General features: G+C 45.2%; 2 long non-coding RNA genes across 2 annotated transcripts; both read left to right on the top strand.

The window, feature by feature from the left end:
* The first annotated feature begins 856 nt into the window (after positions 1 to 856).
* On the top strand, positions 857 to 2108 carry LOC310884042. The gene is made up of 3 exons (XR_014573998.1): positions 857 to 928; positions 1136 to 1267; positions 1837 to 2108. It is a non-coding gene; the product is annotated as an uncharacterized lncRNA (long non-coding RNA).
* A 6006-nt stretch (positions 2109 to 8114) lies between these two features.
* On the top strand, positions 8115 to 11755 carry LOC310884041. The gene is made up of 5 exons (XR_014573997.1): positions 8115 to 8643; positions 9011 to 9204; positions 9417 to 9536; positions 10319 to 11087; positions 11604 to 11755. It is a non-coding gene; the product is annotated as an uncharacterized lncRNA (long non-coding RNA).
* Positions 11756 to 12183: the final 428 nt, after the last annotated feature.

Below are 12183 nucleotides of genomic sequence, written 5' to 3'. Positions count from 1 at the left end.
GGGGTAGTCCCACCAAAGTCGTGCGCGCCTGACGCGGCAACTTGCCTTGGTTATATGCAGCGACAGGGGAGGGGGTGGGGGGCAGCCCGGGCCTCAGGGGTCTCAGCCCGGGCCTTCAGGCCTTGTCCCGGGGCCCTGGGGCCTCGTTGCAGGGTTTGAGGTCTTGTTCTGAGGCCTTGTCCCGGGCCTGGAGCTCTTGCCCCCGTGCTGAGCCCTTCACGCAGCGCCCCAGAACCTCATCTTCTGCTACCTGCAGAGCATGAGTGGCACGGGGAGAGCACAGGGAAGGGATGGGGATGGGGATTTGGGGGGGGTTGGGGGGAGCGGGGAGGGTCGACTCATAAAATAACGACTCATAAAAAGTTCTTACCCACGGAGCCTTTCCGTTTTCCTTGTTTCTCAGCAAGATCTAGTCGAATCACAGGTGGGGATGGGGATTTGGGGCGGGGTGGGGGGAGCGGGGAGGGTCCGGGGATCCCCCTCGCTGAGTTTTCGGCTCCCACCCGTTGCTCGGGGCAGGTTTGTGGGGAATGGAGAGCTGTGCGGCGTGCTGGTGGGTACAAGGAGCTGCTGCGCAGCCCGGCATTTCCCCCTCATGTTAACGGGAGTGGGATCGTGCAGCCGGGCGTGCAGGAGTGTTCCCTCGTGACTGGAAATGTGTTCTTCAGCAAACGTGTAGTATTCACCCAATCATATAACACTCTAAAATGTCAGACTGTTAATTGAAACTGCCCCTGAGAGTTGCTCCTTGGAGTGTTTGAGAGCTCTAGCGGCTATGGTTACCGGGTATTTCTGATCACACGAGGGAGAACAAAACTGCTCGCGGTGTTTGTGTTCCAATTTACTCTCCTCCTTCATTCTGCAGAGGTCGAGGATCCAGGTGTGGCTTTACGAGCAAGTGAACATGCGGATAGAAGGCTGCATCATCGTGAGTATCAGCACGACCCCGCGTTATGTCGTTAGTTTGTTTTCTTTCATTCACAATCCTATTTTTTCTTGTCAAGAAAAACTAGCACAAGGGAAAAAAAAAATCGTACTTCTCTAACAATTAGTCTTCATTGTCCAGCCTGGGTCAGCAAAGCTGATGATGGTTTGTGTTGTTGCTGAACTAATTGCCATTGTTGCTGATTTCTAGGGCTTTGACGAGTACATGAATTTGGTGCTGGACGACGCAGAGGAGATTCACTCCAAGACAAAATCAAGGAAACAGCTGGGTGTGTCGTGTGTCTGTGCAACCCGAGTGACGCGCGGTCTGAAACCTGCCCGGGTGAGCCTTCTAGGTAGCAGCACTGAGAGGTACCAAACATGTGACGAGCCTTGATGTTGAAGTTCAGTGAGCAATTACTGGCTACATCTCTGTCCCTGATGATTTTTGAGCTGCTGATTTTGCTGAATGAAGGAGAATCTGTCCCTGCCTGAGACCAGTTCTCGTCTTTGAAACGTGTAATACCAGACGGTCTGCACTGGCTGGAGGAGTCTGGTCACAGCTCCTTTCAGCTGCATCTAAAGCCGGTGGCCCTGGGCGATTCTCACACTTGCTGTGATCTCTGAGTCAAAGCAGGGAGCCACGGTAGCGGCAGTGTGTATTTACCACCTGCAGGTGGACAGAAGCAACGATGTGCGCCCAGTGCTGGGGTTTTCAGCAGGGAGAGCGTGCTGCTGGAACGGGGACGGTGGCTGACGTGGGACTTGTGAGTGTGGGGCAGCTGGCAGGAACAGGACTCTGCGTGGTGGGCAAAACCCTGCTCAACCACACGAAATACTTTCTGAAAACACGAGATTATTCTCAGATTCTGGGCTCTCTCTAATCCCCTCTTTCCCTTCTCTGTACTGCAGGCCGGATCATGTTAAAAGGGGACAACATCACTCTTCTACAGAGCGTTTCTAACTAGAATTTGCCATCCTTAGAACAAAGGTGGCTGCCGTGCTGCGGAGTGACCGAGTGCCAGGGGAATGCGGCCCGCTGGTAGATAGGAAGTTATTTGTAACTGGGGTTGCATGCTGAGGTCAAAAGCCCTTCCTTTGTGGGAGCGGGTTTTTTGTAGCTTGAAACAATACGTGATGTATTTCACAAATAAACATTTTTCACATTAACTGTAAATGTAAAAGACAAATCTGCTTGTTTTCAGTCTCTTCCTTCTGTGAATGGAGAAGGAGGAGAAATACAGAAGTGTGGGCTTTTCTTTTTTCTGTGGATCTGATAAGTTTCGATAACGCTATGTGCTTCTTGACCATTACATCTGCGTTATGTGGCCAGGGTGGACTCGTTCAGGGCACGGAAGCCCCACACAGTCCTTGAGCTAGCAGGGTGCTAAGGAGGGTGTTGGAGATTTTGCATACAATTGCAGCCTTTGTTGCTGCAGTGACAGGTTCCTCAGATTCTTTCTAAACAGGGTTTAACTTCTTGAGAATCTTTTTGGGAGTGTTTATTGTGGATCAATCAGTAAAAGTATCTTAGTGGGCCCGTGAGGGATTTGGGGCTGTGGTGCAGTAACCCAGCGTTTACAAGTGTTACTGATATGCATGCTTGTCAAATAACATCTCCAGATCAGAGAGTGAGAGCGGGCAACTGGTTTGGATTAAATCTGTCACTTCTTGCTCCTTTGGACAGAGCCTGTAGATTAAACCCTTTTGCTGTTCAATAAGCTGGGGTATCAGATGTATCGGCTGGGTTTTTATCATTTGATTTATTTTTTTTATCCGTTTGGAGATCTGTCTGTTCTATTTAAGTTTCCCCAAGAGAGCTGAGTTGCTTGATGCATCGACCAAAGATAAGTTCCCCAGCTGACTTGGGACAACCAGTCCCCTCGTTTTTCTGATCACAAAAAAAAAATAAAATAAAAAAAGAAAAAATTGACTGTAACTGTAACTCAGAAACTAAGATTACCTGAATGGAGAGAAATGAATTTTGATGCACAGGCTGTGCTAGAAATCTGTTAATCAGCATTCAGTTTTTCAAAACTTCAATTTGTGTATCACCATCATGAAAATTAATAAATTCAAGGTGGGAGATCCTTTCCTGAAAGGGAAGGACAGAAATACGAGTCTTGCTGTGGGGCCTACCCAGCGCAGTTCTGCCATTCCGAGAAGTAATATGTCAGGAGTGTCACAGCAGACATTCCCAGTAAGAACCCTTTGAGGGGCAGCATGACACACTTGATTGGCTAAAGCAGCTTCAGCTGTACAGCCTGCTGCCAGGATCGGTAATTCTAAGTTGTGTTCAAGTTGCTGAGTTCCTTTCAGCATGTAGTAAAGATGATGTAATGTGCGATGTCATTTGGGAACAGGAGGCATTACGTGTCACCAGCAGTGGGCACGCAGGGAACAAAATAGTATCTTACGAGGTCCTCCACATCTGCCTGTCATTTTGTCCTTGGTTTGCCAGCTGGAGCTTTCAGGAGGTGAGGAAGGAGGCTGTCCCAGTGAGTAGTTCAGGTGTTGCAGGGTATTTGTGATGCAGTGCTTGTAAAATTTACCTGCCCGCATCTCCTGTTACAGGCAACCCCCCCTGGGCCCTGTGAGACAGGGAGCTGCTGCCCGGATTTAGGCCCAAGGTGCCCTGTCAGGCCCAGGGCTGCCCTTCCCCTCGCCCTGCCCTTCCCTCCCGCTCCTCAACCCTTCCTCAGGCCTTTTGGGCCGTCTGGCCGTCCGTCTGGCCGTCTGTCCATCCATCCGGCCGTCTGGCCGTCCATCTGGCCCTCTGTCCCTCCGTCCCACCGCCCTGCCCCGTCCCTGCCGTCTCCCAAGGGAAGCAAAGAGTCCCTGGGCTGCCTTCAGGGGGGAGGTTCTGCTGAGGAGATTAAAGCTTCCCCCTTAACGGGTGCCTTGCGAGTTATTTTGAGTTCCAACCTTCTGCCTTCCTTTCGTAGCAGTGCCTCTGAGGGGTGCGCTGTAAGGTAGCCGTCATCTGGCGCGCTGCTCCTCCATTTCCCAAAGGAACTGCCTTCAGGATCTGACTAACTCTGGATGCACCCAGCTGTCACCTTAATTTCTCCGTTAGTTTGCTGAAAACAACCTGCTTGGGTGACCTTGGTGTTTGCTTCTTAAAACTTGGATCGAGGAGGTCTCTGTTTCCTTATGCTGATGTTCATGATGAAAGTGCAGAAGGGATGCTTACTGTTGCCCGGGTCAGTCCTGTTGCCAGGATCGGAATGTTTAGCCTACTGGCGCTCTGGTGCTCTTAGGCTGCACTCGGAGTGTGAGCTCTTGGCCTTATTTCGAAAAGGCTGCGTTATTTGAGTGTACAAACCCGAGATATTCTGCAGATAGGTGATTCTCAAACCACGTCAGAACCACCGCTGTGGTGTGTGCTGGAGTCGGACGCGTGTTTTTCTGATCAGGCGGAGCAGGTGAATTGAATTTGTTGCTGGATGGCGAGGTGTTCTGGGGGAAGAGCTAGTCTAAGGAAAACTTCCTCTTACTGCCTCTCCCCATCTCAAATGGCCACTGCCTGGGGAAATCGGTTCTTTATGAGATTAACTACAACGTTACAGTGAGGATGAGGAATCATCATTACTCCCGTAGTTATTTGCTGCAGTGTTGATTTCAGAGATTTAAAAAAAAAAAAAAAAAAAGGAAAAAGAAAGGAAGTATGTATTCTTTCACATACTCTCTTTTCCCTGAGAGTAAATGTTGTAGCTTCAGCAGTACCCTTCCTCTGGAAACGATTCCCAGTGCCTGCTCAGACACTGGGGAGGAAAATGACAGAGAGAACAATGGAGGAGAGCCACCCGATATAAAGAAAGGAAAAAAGGGGTTATGGATTAAGGGAAAGCCACTACATAAAAAATTGGTGCTATCTAAAAATTGGTTAAGGGTTTGGGACCTGCAGGTGCTGCCTACACCTGCGTGTGTTGCAGTCGTGCCTGTTGCCATTGTGCAAAATGGAGAGAGCTTCTTTGTCGAATGCAGCATGTTAAAGCATGTGCCATTGCCTGGAAGAAAAGCACGGCCTTCCCTCGTGTGGGACTTCTTCCCTGTTGGTCTGTGGTTTACCTGAAGGTTTACCATAACCTGCATATGTTTCAAAAACAAACAAACAAACACACAAAAAACAACACCAACATTAAAGAGTGGCAAGGCAGATCCTCATCTGGGGACTCTGACTCATCGGTGACATCACCAAGCAAAGCACTGTGAGCGCTTCGGGTCGGGGCTGCTGCGGCGAGCCTCGCAGCCGGGAGGGAGAGCGGGTATGGTTCGCCTCTGGTGGGTCTGTGTCAGCCCTCTGCCCTGGTGGCTTCGCTAGCAGTGAGAGTTTGACTGCTGTGTTCCCAGCTTTCGCTTCTGCACCGACCGTGTGGCAGAGCCCGCAAACTGCTTCCTCAGCTGGAAGAGGAAGAGGAGTGACCTCAACTGTGCCGAGGTAAAGCAGAACTGTTGAAAAGATTTGTCAAAGATGCGGGTTGTACCAGCGCAGCCGCTGCAGCTGCAGCAGGTCCCGGAGCATTGGAGAAGATAGAGAGGGGTTTCTTCGTGACAAGAATGCTGTGAAAGTGTTTTCACGCCAGAAATTAAGACAAGCGCCTCTGTTGTTTGGATATCCTCTATTGACCTGGCACACTGGCATTACAGCATACCTGGCACACTCTTTGTCTTGTGCCTTGGCACTTCCACATCGCAGCAGTGCTAGCAGACCGTGCATCCTGGATGCCAGGCCAGGATTTAAATCCGATGGTGCTGCTGGTAACATGAAGTTCAGGAAGCACTTCTGGGTTTTTCTGCTCTTCCATGTGAATTTTTGCCCTGTGAAGGTGGTGTACTGAGCTCTTTTCTTACCAACAAATAGGTTTAAAAGCAGTTACAGCAAGGATGAGCTGTGTTAGCAGGAGGCTGTTCTGTGCTTCGACCATGGGAAGATGAATGGTTTACCTATGCACCGTTAAATTTAATTTGACACCTAGCACACAACACTTTCAGCCTGTGGGGTGCTTTTACAAGCAGGTAAATCAGCGGAGACTGTTTTGCAGCCAGGGTGATGCTGGGTGATTAAAAAGCATGGTCAGAACAAGGAGTTTATGCTGTTCTTTCTTGCTTGTCATCCAACTGTCTGCTTACACTGTTCTAAAAAAAAAAAAAAAAAAAAAAAAAAAAAAAACAAAACGGGGTAAGCATCTTTAATATCTTTATTATAAATGGAAGGCAAAAAACAGGCCAGCAACAGAGACTGTCCAAGAGAAATACTTTGTGCTTTATAAACAAACAATAAAGTACCCTTAGGTAGGTGTGGTAATACTTCTCTAATGCATTTTTTAGGAGTGCAAAAATATTTTGTTCCCTTCTTGCTCTTCTCTCCAGGACAAAGGCAGAATAGCCAACTGGAAAGTTAGACCAGGGAGGTCAGTTTGTTCCATACTGAGAAAGACAAGCCTGTAAAACAAACTAGACAGATTTTCTTTGTACTATTTATCTTTCTTCAGCAAAGGCAAAGTTTATGACACTTGTTGGCATGTATTTCCAGACCCCCAGCTACCATGACTGTAGTGCATCTGAAATTCTTTTGTACAAAAACAGTGCAAAATCTCGTAACGCAAAAACTTTACCAGCACCCTGGAGAAAAAAGAAATCTAAAAATCTTGCCAACTTCTATTACAGACCTGCTGAGTGCACCAGAGTTACTCATTTTTATTCAGGCTTTCAGGGGCTAGTTCAGTTGGTTTCTGTTCAGCACTTGAATTGCCATGTTAGCAGATGTCAGTTTAAAAAAAAAAAAAAGCTTTTGAGATCTTTTTTAAAATGAGACTGCTTTTTATGGCATTTAGGGCTGTGAGGTGTTCTTGGTTTTTGCTTTCTTCCCATTCCTTAGACCAGATCCATTCATGTCCTGAACAGCGTTCTGGGTCTGTTCAGGAAAATGGAAGGCAACAAGCAAAATGATGAGCTCCTTGGGCATTCAAAAGAGCTAAATCTGGAAAATATTTCAAGTCAAACTTCCATGCTAAGGAGCACCAGTAATTTTTAGAAGTAGATGCAGAGGAACCTGCATGGCACTAAGTGTGTTTCTGAAGGTGCTAAAGGTCAGAAGTGACGATTCCTATCAATACTAAAGTAGAGAAGGAGCCCTTGCACTTAACTACTGTTTTTATTCCCTTTGTCAACAGTCAAAACCAATAACTAATATGAGAACCCAACTTTTCCTCTCTTTAGTTTAGATTTGGGAAAATTCCCTGCCAAAAAAATATTTCCTGGAAAATTCACTAGTGTTTGTGTGAGTAAAAGGTTCCAACCTTTTATTATTAATTTGTAAGAACTATTTCATCCGCTTTTGTCCAGAAGAGTCAGAAATAATTTGCACAGAAATGTGCAGCATTTTAATGAAAGGATTCGGAATCACTCTGATTTGAACTTTATCTGGTCTGGTTGCAGGTTTTATGACATTTAGTGTCTTAAAAAGAAATAAATCAAAATATCAGACTTCACATCAGAAAAAAAAAGCTGCTTGTGGCTAAAAAAAATCTGTTGCAGCTCTGGTCATTGAAAAATCATTGGCTGTTAAACTGGACCTAAGTCATCTTTTCTAACCTTTCATGATCTTGCAGCAATGGATGATGACGGATATATGGATTAGGGAAGAGCACGTGATGGCAAACCTGTGGTAGTTGCTACAACGCAGAAAGAAAACAAATTGCTTCCAAAAAATCAAACTAATTCAAAATCCTTGGTATCATGCAGCCATGCCACTGGCAAAGTGAGCATTCCCCTGCCTCTCAAAGCTTGCTGTATCCTTGATCTGCTGTCTTCCTGCTGTTAATTGATTGCAACTCTACGTGTCTGATCAGGGCTACGAGTTGTTCTCGATATGGATATCATACAACATATACTGTGCACGCTTGTGTGTATAGATATGTTTATCCTGTATGCATGTACATATGTATGCATATTTTTGTGCTGGCCCCCAGATCACTCATGTTATAAAGCATTGGCCTCAAAGGCATACTCATCAAAATATTTTGTAGATCCTCCATTTTTGTCTAGTTCCCTCAAAATGAGAGAGTTTTTACGCGCTCTCTGCATCAAAAAGGCAAAAATTCTGATTTCCACTGTCGCTCTCGCTAACTTTTTATCACTCACTCCTCGTGTGTGTCTAAACACATATGTGTGTATGCATATGCACATTTGTGTATTTATATGCAATGGTGTGTTTTTTGCTGTACAGGTAATAAAGACGGGGAAAAGTTTTTGTGTTTTCTTAATAGGTGAAGAAATGTTGAAGACCAGAGATTGGAACGTACTGAATTTTAAATTAAAAAAAAAAAAAAGTTAAATTGTCCGGCTGTGGAAGATGGATCCTCATTTTTGCAGCCACTTTGAATCACGAGTTCATCTCTAAATGCGCTGTGGTTTTTTTGTTTTTGTTTTGTTTTGTTGGGTTTTTTTTGGTTTTTATTTTTTGAAGAGCTAACTAACCCTATCTGTCTCCGGTCTGAGAGAGTATTCAAATGGGCTTGCTTCCTCCATTAGTTATAAGCTGTTTAAAAGCACATCCGATGTTTGAAGTGTGGATGAGAGGTTCCCTTGGCAAAGTGAGGAGGAAAATTCTTCCTACCCCTTTATTATTAATTCACGGATTCAGTGTTGGTTCGGCCTCCAGGAGAAGTTAACTGGAAGTCTTCGAAGATCGATAACTTTGCTGAGGTTGTCCAGGTAGGTGAACTCGAAGACCCACAGTGACTGGAACATGCCATTTAATGCATCATACTGCGTTCTGTAGAAGTTACTCGTAGCCATAGTTGATCATTGCCTTGCATGTATGATCAGGTGGTTTTTTAAGAAGTGACTCCATTTTCAGGCTTCCAGATGTGCTCCAAGTCATATTATTGAGGATGTGGAAGAGAACACTTGCTGACAAAGCTCCTGGCAGCTTTACAGAACTTTAATTTAATATTGTGTTAGTTCACGTAACAGCTGATTTCAAGGCATTGCTCTCCTCAAGAGACTAATTTGATGAACAGAAGAAAGCTGGAAAAATGCTTGTTACTCATTATTTTTCACTTGTTGGTACTTTCTTTAGGGTTACTTTTAAAAAGAAGATTTCACTGATCACAAGCCAGTAGAAGACTTTCAGCCCAAGCAAAGGTGAAGACAGCTCTCTCCAAGAGCAGAGGAAGTCCCTGTGGAGAGAACCCGAGCTTGTTATCAGAACTTTTCGGCATGTCTAAACAAGGAGACGATTGCTACTTGTATTTCTATTCTACCTGTACCAAGGTATGGCTGGGTTTCTTTTGCTTTGCTTTTCTTTTTTTTTTTTTTCCATTTTTTTTCAGGCAGGGGTAGAGTAGGAGGAGGAGGCACACTGGTCTTTGGTTAACGTGATAACCAGATAGATTCTGAATTCAATTGTAGCAACCTGAGGCAGTAGCATGGACGTTTTTGGGGCTGTACTATATTTTTCCTTGTTGGTTTCCTTTTGGTTACAGGGAGACAACTGTTCCTTCCGCCACTGCGAAGCTGCTCTGGGGAACGAGACGGTCTGCAAGCTGTGGCAGGAGGGTCGTTGTTTCAGGAATGTCTGCCGATTCAGACACATGGAAATTGATGTGAGTGCCTAAAGATGTGTTCTCAAAATAAATCAACAAAAGCATTTTTCAGTGCTCTAGGTGTGCTGATTGTGCTTTTGCAGGATAGATTCATTTGCTTTGGAATTACACTGGTTTCTGTTACCAGGGGAGGGGGTGGGAGGAAGGAGAGGGAAATAAAATCAGTGCCTTAGGTATGTCTTAGCAAGATTTTCTTTTATTAGATGCCGACAGTACTTTTTCAACAGATGCAGAGTAACCGCTAAATAGACTGCTAGAACCTGCTGGAGCAGGGGGGTAATAAACAGGCTGTACTAGCCTCCTGAGAGCAGGCCTGATAATGATCTATCAGGTCTCTTGTGTCCCGGAGTCCTTCAGATAATGCTGTTCTAGCTGCCTGGGCTAGGAAGCAGTGGGGAAAGTTAAAGGTGCAGAAGAACGAAGTCTCCAAGAAGTAGTTCTAGATAGAGTTAACCTAGGCAATTTAAGACGTTCTTTTTCCCTCTGAATAATCCTAGTATAATCCTAGGTGTATTAGTTTAACCCACCCTAAACTGATGTCTGAGAGCGCCTGTCTTCTCAAACTGAATGATGACAAAGCTAAACGTGCACAGTGGTTACAGCTTCTGCAAACTTTGTGAATATGCCCGGAAATACTATACTTAAGTGATAAACTGACCTTTGGAGTGATGTTTCAGCACTGTATTGTGACAGCCCTATCGCGGTCATGATCCGGAACTGTACATCTCTTTGCAAACCTTAGGTGTATGTTATCACGAGCTTGTCTTTCTTTCTGTCTTCAGAAAAAGCGCAGTGAGATTCCCTGCTGCTGGGAGAACCAGCCAGTAGGCTGTCAGAAAGCCAGCTGTGCTTTTCATCACACAAAGGGACGTTACATCGATGGAGTCTTCATACCACCAAGCAAGAGTGAGTTTAGGTCCTTTTTCTTTAAGTACTGAAGAATTAATTTTGAATATTACTTAGTGGGTGCCAATAGTGTAGGAGACATCAGGTAACCGTTCACTTGTGAGTGCAGGCAAACGTCTGCAGTCATAGATGGTCAGCTAAACCGAGTGTACTGCTGGTGTACTGCTGGTATTTTTCTGCTTTCATGCTCAGCTTCTCTCTGCTTTGTGTGATATTTGCCTTGCAGTTTGCTCTCTGTTGTTTCATCTTCTGCTGGGTGGTAGGGAGATGTGTTGTTGTTTGAAGGGAAGTCATTGTTCACGGTGTAAACAGTGACGGGATGGGCAAAAGGAGATGCTGAATTAATGGTCTGTGCAGGTTATCTGCCTTACCTACCATCTTCGTGCATTGTGGTCAAAGTTTTAAACTGCCATATTACTGATGATCCTCCTCTTCCTCTAGCTACACTGCCAAGTCCGCCTGAGTCCGCAGACGATGATTTGAAAGTGGCTCAGATGTCACTGCAGCAAAACAAACTTTCTGTCCAGTCCAATCCCTCTCCATAGCTAAGGGGGGTGATGAAAGTGGAAAACTCTGAAAATGTCCCAAGCCCTACACACCCTCCAGTTGTAATCAATGCTGCAGATGATGATGAAGATGATGATGGTGAGCATGTTTTGGTTCTTGGAAGGAATTTGTGCTGTAAATGATTGTGTAAATCTTTGGTTCTTGGAAGGACTTTGTGCTGTAAATGAATGTATAAATCACAGATGACCTGAGGTCTGACTAGCGATAGGGCAGGCAGTCTGGTCAGGTCGCTGGTGGCTTTGTCTGGCGGTCAGTGGACAGAACCTGAAATGTTTGAGGAAAGCTTAGAACCACTCTTGGCTTTAGCTGGTTTGTTGTGTAAAGCTCTATGTGAAACTAGGAAGGAAATTCCTTTTTCTTCTGTCTGAAGAGTAATATGTTGTGTAGTAGTTAAAGCTGCAGAGAGAATCTAGAGTCCGAGATGTTTTGTCCTAGTGTAGTCTACTTACGAGTTCATCAGGTCAGTGTAGCTGTATTAAAAAAAAAAGAAAAAAAGCTTTTTTATATGAACCATGGACTGAAGTGTCATTGCATGAGCTACATAATCATGAACAATCTGGTCTATGCATAACTGAATAGATTTTTCCCCTTCAGACCAGCTTTCTGAGGAAGGAGAAGAAACTAAAACTCCCGTCCAGCAACCAGCTGAGGAAGGCCAAAATGGATTACGGATGATTTCCACTCGGAAAGCCAGTTCTACTACTGTTAAACAAGGTATTCCAGCACCTGTGGTAGGATAAATCGGAAGAAGAACTTGACAATTAACTCGAAAGCAATGTGGTGTAAAAACACAACAGAATGTAGGGGTGCTGAATGGACTTGGTTATTTCCATGATCTCATTTCTACCTAATACCATCATGTGCCCATTGGGTCAGAAAGATGAACTCCTTTTCTTTCCTTTTGGAGAACAAAACAGGGCCACAGCATGGAGTTTTAATGGCTGCACGTGCAGCCTTGCAACGCCTGTTGAAAGCCATATCTAACGATAGAGGGATCTAATATCGTGTAAATGGATTAAAATTAAAACTACAATTTTTAACCTGAAGGGGGAAAGGAGGGGCAAAATGCCATTGATTCTATGGTTCTTTCACTTGTGAGGAGTGTTGACGGGGTTTATTCTAAATACTTCTGAAAGTTCCTGAGCACTAAGAAGCCTGAGGATCTGTGGTCCTC

The sequence above is a fragment of the Anser anser genome, assembly GCF_964211835.1.
Source record: "Anser anser genome assembly, chromosome: 19".
Classification (NCBI taxonomy): Eukaryota; Metazoa; Chordata; class Aves; order Anseriformes; family Anatidae; genus Anser; species Anser anser.
This window is presented reverse-complemented; position numbering and strand designations above follow the sequence as displayed.